The sequence below is a fragment of the Echinococcus granulosus genome (assembly GCF_000524195.1).
Source record: "Echinococcus granulosus chromosome Unknown EG_S00002, whole genome shotgun sequence".
Classification (NCBI taxonomy): domain Eukaryota; kingdom Metazoa; phylum Platyhelminthes; class Cestoda; order Cyclophyllidea; family Taeniidae; genus Echinococcus; species Echinococcus granulosus.
The window spans coordinates 630,856-641,820 of NW_020170382.1; positions in this window are offsets into that span (position 1 = coordinate 630,856).

The following is a 10,965-nucleotide window of genomic DNA, read 5'->3' on the forward strand; positions in this document are numbered from 1 at the left end:
TTTTTGTCTCACCAAGCAACTGTTTGAAGGACCTTTCTGCAGTTGCCTAGCTTTCACTTTCGAAAATCACTCTAATGGCAGTGGTAAGTAAGCCGTGCTAAAGTAAATGAAAAGGCCGTAGTTAAACATTATATGCAGATTACAATCGTCTCAATTGTAGCTTTCCTATTTAGGCTAAATGCACCTCTCCATGGAGATGTTATCAAAACCATAGCTGTTTTTGGCAGTAATCCCATCTGCCAATCTACAGTAAGATAAATGATAAGTGATGTGACCCTAGTTTGAAGCTACTAATGAATTTAATAATGTAGCCGCCAACAGTATTTGGTGAAATATGCTGCAGCTTCTAGGGGACTAAGGGCAAAAGAATTGGGAGTAGTATGTATTGGGAGTTAAACGGAGGAGCCAGCTTACGCGTTTTAATAATAACTCAATTTTAAGATGGTTTATAGAGTACCAAATCGGCGTATGGAGTGCATTGGTTGCAGGACATTGACCAACACTGAGCTGTAGGAAGTAAATAAATCATCAAAATGCATTTAATTTCAGAGAATCTACTTTAGATTTACTGAGGTGCATTAATAACATTTAATTCGGATGGTATTTGACATTAGTTAAAACTTAATGGCTCGGTTTTCCCCCTAATCGTAAAGAGTTTTAAAAGCACCAAATGCTTCGCCACGGTCGGTTAGGAAGGATAATTTCGAGAAGTGTCGAGGATGGTATTTCATAACAATATTTGTAGATTAATACGAAATTTTATTTTGTAGCAAGGATTTTGTGCTCTTGTTTGCCAAAATACGGTATTGGGATGCTTTGAACCCTTAAAGACGGTCATGTGAGAGACATTCATAGGTACATAAACATTGCTTTTTGAAAAGAAAATGAGCAGACCTCGATTGTCCTATTGACCTTCGCCCTCTGTGTGCCCTATGCACTCCACAATTCCAAATTCCTTAGTTTGCATCTTTTTACTAATCCACGGTTGACAAGTTTGGGCCTTTTTATACTACTTAAACAAACAGTCTTGTCGTACACGTCCGCTCGTGGTGTCACATCAACCTCAATTAATAATAAGAGTTACATACAATTTTGGCCCATTTTATTGAGTAATTCAAGATATAGTGCTAAACAACTGCCAAATGGTGGAAAATTTGCTAAAAATATAATTATAGGGTACCTTTAAATGCAAACATATCATTATTTTGAGGAAAAATTAACTAGGTTTCGATATTTTACAATTTTCCACAAGAGAGTAGAAATCGTTTTTAAGTTTAATTTAATTTTAAGGTAGAAAAGCATTACGATTGAGCCAAAAAAAATTTTGAGTTGCAGAGTTGCAAAGGTGATGGTAAAGTAGTTGAAGCGTAGAGCCTCAACACTTTCCTGAAAATAAAAGTAAGCGCGTTTTCAGGACTTGAGGAAGGGGTGGAGTGGGGGCTACTTGTTTGGTTCGAAGGTCATGACATCCAGCGGAAGCACAAAAATATTACATAGCCCTTCTTTACCTCTCTTGAGCGCCGTCCTCAGCGCTTTCCTTGTCCGACCTCCTGAGTCGGCCATTACACCATATTCAGTGCTGTAAGAGAAACATCCACGAATCAATTGGGTCAATCATTGAATTTCCTTGCACCTGAGAGGATATTTAACCTCAACTTCACTAATCCCTCTTAACGATCCAACTGGATTGCGAGCTTCTTTCTCTTCAGGAACAGTATTAGGGGAAGGGTTAATGTGCTAAAAGGGGGCACAACAACGGAGGGTTAATAACTCCGTGAATCAGCTATTCGAAGTACCATTGGCACCAGTCACGACGCAACTATGTTTCATACATTTCTATCTGGCACTAGTATCCGACAGGAATACTAAACTTCACCTTCTTCATTCAAGTTGCTGAAAAAACGTCATTTATGAAAGGAAGATTTGTGCATTTGTAGCACTCTCGCCCCACCTGGTTGTCTGTTTATCGTGAAACCTTCGTGTGGCTTAGGTAATTCATGGGCAAACGCGTCTTGCACACACTTGATACTGTCACTCTTTCGGCGATTGTTGCCCTCGTTTCAGAACACTTGTATCGAGGCTGATCCTTCTGAAAACGAAGTTATATTGAAAGCAGTAGCTTAACATTTCAATTTCGATCAGTCACCTTTGAAATAACTCTGAGCATTCCAATAACGTTTCAAAAGTGAGTAGACTTAGAATCGGATTGAGAATTTTCCCTTGAAAATATTCTTTTCTGGACTTAGATCAAAGCAAATTGTCCAAAAACCCTAAATCTAAACAATGGTATTTTGATAGCCTGATTATTTCTTTAACTCTTCGCCTTTGTACTCCCGCCGAGTGACATGGTCTCGGGAGCATGATGATATCCCCCCCCCCCACTCCCCGGCCTTAATGCTCTTCGACAAGACATTTTCCGCTTGAGTATTATGCCTTTTTTCGTCTTCAGGAAAATATTAGGACACCATTTTGGTGGTAGCTTAAAGCGAACTCAATCCCAAAGGGCATATAACCTGATTTCCATGCCCGAATATTAAACCTCAATGTGACCCAAGAAGAGCAAATGCTACGGATGGGAGAATCTGTGAAGATCCCTAACGAAAGGATTGAAAATGGCGTCTATCTTGACGACTACCTTCGTTCCAGGTCCTGAAGGAAAGCCATTAATAGCTAGCGCGACACCAGCCCTGACCATGAACCATCTGGACAGGTTTCTCAGGGAGCTGTCCATGGTGCCTGTATGAGGATGCCAGTGAGGTAAACAGGCGATACCTTCTCCACCTCTCTACCAGTTGGAGGGAACCCAGATGGATTAATGGGGCTGGCCACACTGACGTGGACATGAGGTGGAAGTAAAGAACAGGCGTGAGTCATTATTCCCACAAAAATGATTCAAACTACGTCCTCTATTAAGAAGCTCTGTTTTTAAGCCAGTGTTCTTAGGATTAGTGATGGACAAAAAAGATGACCTGCATGTCCCCCTTCTCACAATACAACTCTCAAACAAAGCAAAAGTCTACATCATGTGGAATAGCCAAGATGGATCAGTGAAGTTGCGGTTGAATATCTTCGCAGATGGAAGCAAATTTGATGGTTGGCGCGGCTGACTAGCGGGTGTTTCTCTTACAGCACTGAATATGGCATAATGGTCGACTCTGGAGGTCGAACAAGGAGAGCGTCGAGGGCGACGTTCGAAAGGAGAGGGCTCTGTGTATCAGCATAACTATATGTACAATATGCAGTCATGGTTTCTTAGTCACTGAAGACTCCACCTTTGTATTCCAGCTACATGTCATTGGGTCTAGGCCTTGCTAGTATTCTCGCAACTCTTCTGCACCTCGGCATAACGTATTTCTTCCTAGTGTTGTGTTTTCTCTCATCTTCAGGGATGGGTCCGGATGCTGCAGTATAATGCAAAGTCGTAACTTTAAGTCGTTGCTTTGTGATGTGCATTATTTGCATTTTAGAGCAGAGAATTTCAAGGCACCTGCTTTACCGCCTCCTTTCTCGAATTTTAGGCCTTATGTGTTGTAAGCAGGGTGAGTGCCATTTCTCGATGCAACGCACAGGCTTCCTTCTGCCAGGCTCTTGACTAACGACAGGTACTGGAACTACTCATATTTCTCCCCTTCATGACAGTTCGTTTTTTTTCGCGAAGCCGAGTGCAGCATTCAGCCTGACATTAAAGGGTAGAGCATTGAAAATTTATCTCCATGGCACCGAAATGCAAAATTTATTCAGTATTATCTTATGCTTCCGTTGAAAGAATTCCCTGCTAAAGTACGCAGGAGGTTGAAAAATAGCAGGAATTCGGGCACCGTTGGGATTACCTTTAAGCAGCAGTAAGTGCCCCAAATTTATATAAAATGAGCCTTTGGAAGGAAGGGAAAGAATGCACGATTTAATTTGGCCTTTGATAACTTCATCCGTTTTAGATTCTTGTAACCCACACTAGTGAAGTTGGCTCCGGCTATAAACATACTAGTTTAATTCATGAACTGGCAACACAACATCTACCTTTTTACTACTCTGATCACACATTTCAAATAAATGCCATTGACATGCAGAATAAGCTTGTTTTAGAACACACAGTGAAGTCCTTGGCCCCATTGTCCAAGATCCCTCTTTTAGATACGTTGCACCTTCCAATGGACACACCAAACAGGAACCCCACTTTAAAAACCAAAATGTGTATCACTACTGGTTAAACGGAGAGGATTGGTTTTATGCTACAAGACTATCATATAATAATCTCTTTTGTCTCGCTGTTGATCATGGAGAAAATCGTGGAGACCAAAGTACTAGAATGATCAAGAAAACCGTCAGGGATAGCTAACAGGATATGTGCTTCAGTTGAATACATAATCGTGTGGGAATTATACAGTTATCATTGGAGCCTGTAGTCCTTATGGCCCATTTTTGCGTTAATGCCAGCGAGGTTTACAAATCGGTGGGCCTTACTACGACGGCGGGGGTGATTCAGCGGGAGGCTACGATAGTACCCACCTGCATCAGGTGGGCGTTTGGAAGAGCCTCCACCATCCCATCGCTATCCATAATGCAACGAACATTGGGTAGTTAATCAAAATGCAGATAAGTGATAAATATGGGGAAATTAATGGGGCTTAAAAGCAAGTAGTACTTGGAATATTCCCATCAAAATGCTGATGAGACTGTTCATGGTGCCTACGCAGGTACACTGAGTAAGTTACTTCCTAGGGCCAATCTGTTAAAAATGCCATTCACAGTCAAATAAACGTAAATTTGTGACTGGTTGACTTACCTATTTATTTATGAAACAGCTTGTTAACCACAAACATGTTGACAAATATTATTTTACCCACGTTTCTGCAGCCTATCTCAGAAGAGATAGGAAGATTCTAACTCTGGAAAGTTGGAAATATATATACATACATCTGCAAAAAAGTGTATTTTGTTAATGATATGATTCAACACTGCGCGTACGTTAATGCAACTGCAAATGCCTTAAGAAGGTGGTCTATTTTGGAGACTGTATCCCCAATTCACCCCACAACTGATTATCGTGAGAAGGAGAATGGAAACAGTGCTGAAAATTAATTGAATTACATAGAATTTACTTGAAAAGGAATATAATAATATAATATGTGTTATTTAGGTAAATTCTCCATTTTTTAGCCGCTTGACAACTGGAGAGCTGCACTAAAGAAGGAATTTTATATTGAAGTAATGAATAAGCGGTTTGCAGTTGCCAGGCAAAATGGGCCAAAATCACGCGAAATGTGGCCAATTACTTTCAGTTGGAGGTCGAGTGATATTTCCCAAATGATTTGACCTTTACTGACCGTAAACTCACGATATGGTATTGCCTGAGATAAAGCAAACACGGGAAAAAGGGATGATGATAAACGCCTTCAAAACTAGAGGAGTCAACCATAACAGATTTTCACTAGGAAAGACTGATCCACTTGGTGAAAGTGCCCACCATGTGTTTATTCAATCACAAAAATTGTTTTTTAATGACTAGTTTTGTAGGAATTTTTCGGTTGCCAGATGTAATCACCGAGGTTTCCTTGAAGACGAAAAAAGGCATAATACAAAGGTAGAGAATGCATTATCGACATACAATGCCCGCGAAACCAAAGTGAGGAGTTAAATAAGTAAACCAAGTATTACATATCCCCTCTCTCCATTTATGCACCATCCTCGGCGGCCCCTTGGTCAGCCTCCTGCGTCGGCTATAACAACGTAGTCGATGCTTCAAAAATCGCACCCACGAACCAGTCATCGAATTTTGGTGCAACTGAGGCGATGCTTGACCTCAAAGCCACTTACCCCTCCTGACAATTCCACTGATTCTGGACTTCAGTCTTATTTGGAGATTGCTAGATGAAAGGGAATATACTGGCCATCTAGTGCGTCCATTGATAGTCGTAAGAACACTGGCCTAAATTCAGGGTATTTTAAATCAAGGGCGGGGCTTTAAATGATTCCGTGAGGATAAAGCTTCCCATCTTTTTCTCTTTCTACTTAGTTCTCACTCCAGTGCTCCCCACCCATTTGCCAATCATAGTTCTCTCCAGCTAGTGGAAAAGTAGAGGAGGTATCCCGTCTTCCTTAACTGACATCTTCATGCAAGTACCGTAGCCAACCAAGTACGGAAGTTTTCCAGATTGTTCATGGCTGCAGCTGGTGTCGATCGCTTCAGTTGTAAACAGCATTTTTATGCAGAATACGGGACTGCGTAGTTGTTGAAGGTAGACGTCACTCTTAACTCTTCTGCTAGGTGCCGTCACAGAGTCTCCCATCCCGGACGTATGCCTTTCTTCCGTCACGTTACTCTCAAGCAATCAGTAATAGACATCAGATTATCTGTCCTTTAGAATCCGGTTGGCTTTCTGCTGCCGCAAGTGCGGCACTTTAAGACTTCCTCGAAGAGAGAAAGACATAATACTGAAGCAGAATATGTACTGCCGCTGTGCAATGCCCACAAAACCAAAAGAGGAGTTAAACAAGTACTCAAAATATCACTCAAACTCGATTTAAAAATAAAAGCCTGCAAATCGCATGGCACCTACGTGAGGATAATATCTCGACCAAATAATAGAAGTGTATAACACGATTAAATCTGAAAGCGGCAAAGTGCCATTCAGTTAATGCCTATCAACTTTAATGCTGCGCTGGTAGAATGCGCGTATCACAAAGCCACTCGATTTTATTTCATCTTTAAACCTAAAAACACCTCCAACTGTCATGAATTATTGAGTTTTAAAACTGTAGAATTTAACATGTCTGCTAAAAGCGTTGCACGCACTTAAAGTTTGTTCTTTGTCTATTTAATACTATAATGCATTAAATGGGTATTTAAGTGTCGGTTTTGGTAACGGGGCCACTTTGGGCCTCCACCATTGTACCTTCGACCCATTCTAGAAGTCCCACTCCCCTCTGTATATCGACAATACATGTTCCGCCTGAGTATCGTATCTTCTTTTTTCTTCGGGAAAGTCTCGAAACTCTACAATAGATTGAGTTTGAAATCATGAGATAGAGGCAGGATTTCCAAACAACACAAGTCTAAGCAAGGCGCGTCTTTTGTGAGCCGTGGCGGCACCCATTCACCTTAGACCTTTGTTTCGAATTTGACAACAGGAAGCAAACAATACAGCTGCTATTGCTGTTCAGAGGGATGGTACATCCGATTTTGCCTGGAAAAAGGATAGGTCAGCCAGCATAAAATAACTTTCAAGGTAGGGAAAAATGTGATTGGCTAGGGCTGGGAGTTTCAGAGAAGCCACAATGTTTCCTTATTCCTCCTTATCAGACGATAAAGTGTCCTGTTGCAAAGGCATTACTCTAAAAGATAGATTAGTTAATAAATCCTCTTTTTAAAAAAGGAAAAAGGAGATTTGTACAATTTGGGGTACTCAAAGATTAGTGCTTTAAATCCTATACAGATTTGAAAGAAAAAGCTAAAGGAAAAGGCGCCTATTTAAGGTATAGTACAACTTTTATGAGCAAGATGAAAATTTTAAGTAGGTGTACTTTCATAAGTAGCTATTTAGAAGTAAATGGTTAGCAGGGAGAACTACACGAAATAACCAGATAGGATGCATCACATAGTCTACTATACGGCCAAAGTTAACTCCCTGTCGCCCATCCAAATTAGGTCCTAGAGTGATCATGCAACCATACCAGCAAGGGTAACATGACAACACTTCCTCAGGCAATTGTAAGGCAAAACAGTCTATCTCTGCAATCTTTCAGTAGGCATTTGGTGCGCCCGGAGTCTTTCCTGAGGCTGAAAGAAGACACAATGATTGGTCAGAATAGGTGTTGCCAAAGCACAGAAGGGCTGTGGACCTACTGTCGTGGCTCGGAAATCATGCCGCCCAGTGCAGGTACAAAGGAGAAGCGCACGGTCTCCAAGACACCAAATCGGATCTAATATATGCATATATATATATATATATATATATATGGGGATTTAAGAAATCCCCAAATTATACCACCTTTATAACATTTATGCAGCTTCACGGAATGTCCACATTTAAATGAAATCATTTCATCATTAAAGATAGCAGTTCTCTTATTTAACAACCAAAACATCATAAATCTTCAGTGTCAATTTCTCTGTAGAAGCGGAAAACTTTGACTTTAGGGAATAAATGAGTTAATGCTTACAGGAAGCCGTTTATCCTGTTTGGAATTAACACTTATGGGCAGGGAACATCTGCTACCGACATTAGAGATGGCCATTAGCCACCTGCTACTTCACAAGTGGAAGAACAACAAGTGCCGCTGTGTTATTTCCTTTGACTAAACAAAAAAGTATCAGATGGATGTGTTCGTACGAGTCAGCAACATCCGGATTAGGGCCGGCCACTTAATTGCGTTGCTTATGTACCGATTCAGTGCCACAAATCTTTGTTATCATCTGAGTGAAATAAACATAACAATTGTGGGGAGTTTGGCTCTTTTTAAAAAAGTAGAGCATCATCTATTGGCATCTGTAAGTAAATAGTAGGGGTTTGTTCAAAAATACGCGTTTCAACGAGCTTAAACCAAAAGACTTCGAACACAGACTTTCAAAATCTTGCAGATATCCTGTTGGTTTAAATGGTTAGCATGGATTTCGACAATTAAGGAAATAATAAAAAAGATATACGACACCAATTTTTTAAAGAAACTAGTAAGAAGTTTCGTTTCTCGTAATCGATAGAGAAAATTAGTGGAAGTGTACATATCTCCACCAATTTTCTTATAACAAGAAGTAAAGACTTCGAAAAAAAGAGTAATGTCTTATTCAAAGCACCTTGAGCTAGGGTGTAAAAAATAAGGGTTTTAAAAGGTGCACTTCTTCCCATTAATGAGGAAAGTCTCCAATTTCTTTCTCTTCAGCCCCAGGGATCTGTGCACGGTGAACCAATCAGAAGGCGGGAGTTGTGATTGGTCGAGCCTCGCGTCACGCTGTAACCGTTTGGAAACACCACCACCTCCAACAAGGACCGCTCATGCCCTGCCCATGTGTGCATACGTACGCAATGCCTGCCAGTCAATTTATGTAAAGTTGACGCGTTAAACGCCAGTCTTTTATTACCTTCTCTCAAAAAGTTTCCCCGTCTCTCATTCAGATTTAAGCCTTGCAAAGCAAGCCCTCACCACGTGTAAATGAAGCTGACAGTATGCCTCAAAGAAAGGGATTACTTGCTCCACAGAATACATTCCTTGATACTATAGCAACACGGTTTGATGGTACTCGTAAGTACTATGATCATTTACCATCTTAAATTATTTTTTGTGCCTTGTTTATATTTGTTGTTTAAGATAATTAATCAAACGCATCCTACGAAAGATGGATACTTGGTAAGGTTGAATTAACTACTTTAACACCCACATAACTGCTCTTTAGGGATGTAAGGCTAAATTTAGTGGTTGATAACGTAAGAAGTATTACTAAAGCTCTTACCATTTGCCCGACGAGAACAAAAACATTTAAAGCAATTTCAAGGAAACAGGTAAGGTGTTATGGTGAAGCCTAAAAGTCACGTTTTTTTGGTAGAAATAGGGGCTAAAAACGGCTTCTAAAGCTCCACTAAGCAGCTTACTTTCCGTCGAGATATGACTGACTGCTGTGTTGACGGCTCGAGCTAAGGCGATTCAAATACACTAATCAAATTTCTGCCGAGTCACCTGCGAAAATTTGATTTGGGTAAAGTGATTCGCCTCTGCAAGGCCTATTCCATGCAAGAAAAAGCAGTTGTGACAGAGCTTTTGACAGTGGGAAGTCACTAAACTCGAGGGAGCACAGGAGAAAGATATACATGACCTCCCGTCACGCACAGAGTTAGAGGGCTAAAAAAGTTCCGATCGCAGTGGAGACACTTTGCTTTGAGTGTAGGGAGACCACACAAGCATTAACGTCAACTACATCCTAGCCACTTTGTTAAAACGGAAAATTTGTTTTCCAGGTATGCAAAAGGTGAGTTTTGTGCCCTCTATGGAACACAAAATCCCGATTAAGCCCCATTAAAGTTGGTCAGGTTAATGCGAAAGTCACCTGCGCTAAAACCTCACTTCGCTGTGCCCACTTATGTTGATACTCTAGTGAGTGTCAAGAGATTTCATTTACTTTGCAACCAGTTCGTTTATAAAGAAACTTCAAAATACCTTAGAAGAGTGGAATTAATACACGCATTAAGTGGTGTGATTGTGCCCTTCTCTGAGGTAAGTAATTGTACTATTTGAGGAGAAATTAAACAGCATTTTAGGGTTTGAATTTTGCGAATGCTTTGCGAGACAGCGTAAGAAGTGAGCGTCTAGCCCTTTCGCTACATTCTGCTGGCAAGTGGGCAATCATAAAGTAGAAGCCAGACTCTGGTTAACGTGACTATTTATATCTTGTACCACCCTGATCCCAGGGTGCTTTGTGGTGGTGTTAGGCAGCAATGTCCATTCCGATTGTTCTGGGCGACTGTACCTTATGTCTAATCTGCCACAATGAGATAAATTTGCATTGTGCAGTGTTTGACGTCAACGACTCAAATAGCGTAAAAATATTTGAATATTTCCGCAAATAATAAAGCAAGTAAAGTGATAAACCAGTAGAGGAATCCCATAAGTTGTTTCCTTGTATGGCTTGTCGGGTTTTTTCTTGGGTCGGGTGACATGCGCATCAGTCCGAGGAGCAAGCAGCGACGGCAGTGATGTAGCGCTTTCCAAGGCCGAACGGGAAGACCAGCACACCTTGTCCTTGCCACTACATAATTCGTGCAGGGAATTGAAGGGGATGACAAAAAGCCTGTGTCTGCTTCTTTCGCCTTACCTTGACCGCACATTAGTGACAGGCGCGTTGGCCCATTTTTGAGCATAGTAACCAAAACAATGCCGTTTACTGCATTTCATCACGTGTTTTGGCCAGTTTAAAACTAGTATTCTGGCAAATCACTAATCAAGTATAAATTAATTTACAAAAACGTTATTTAGACA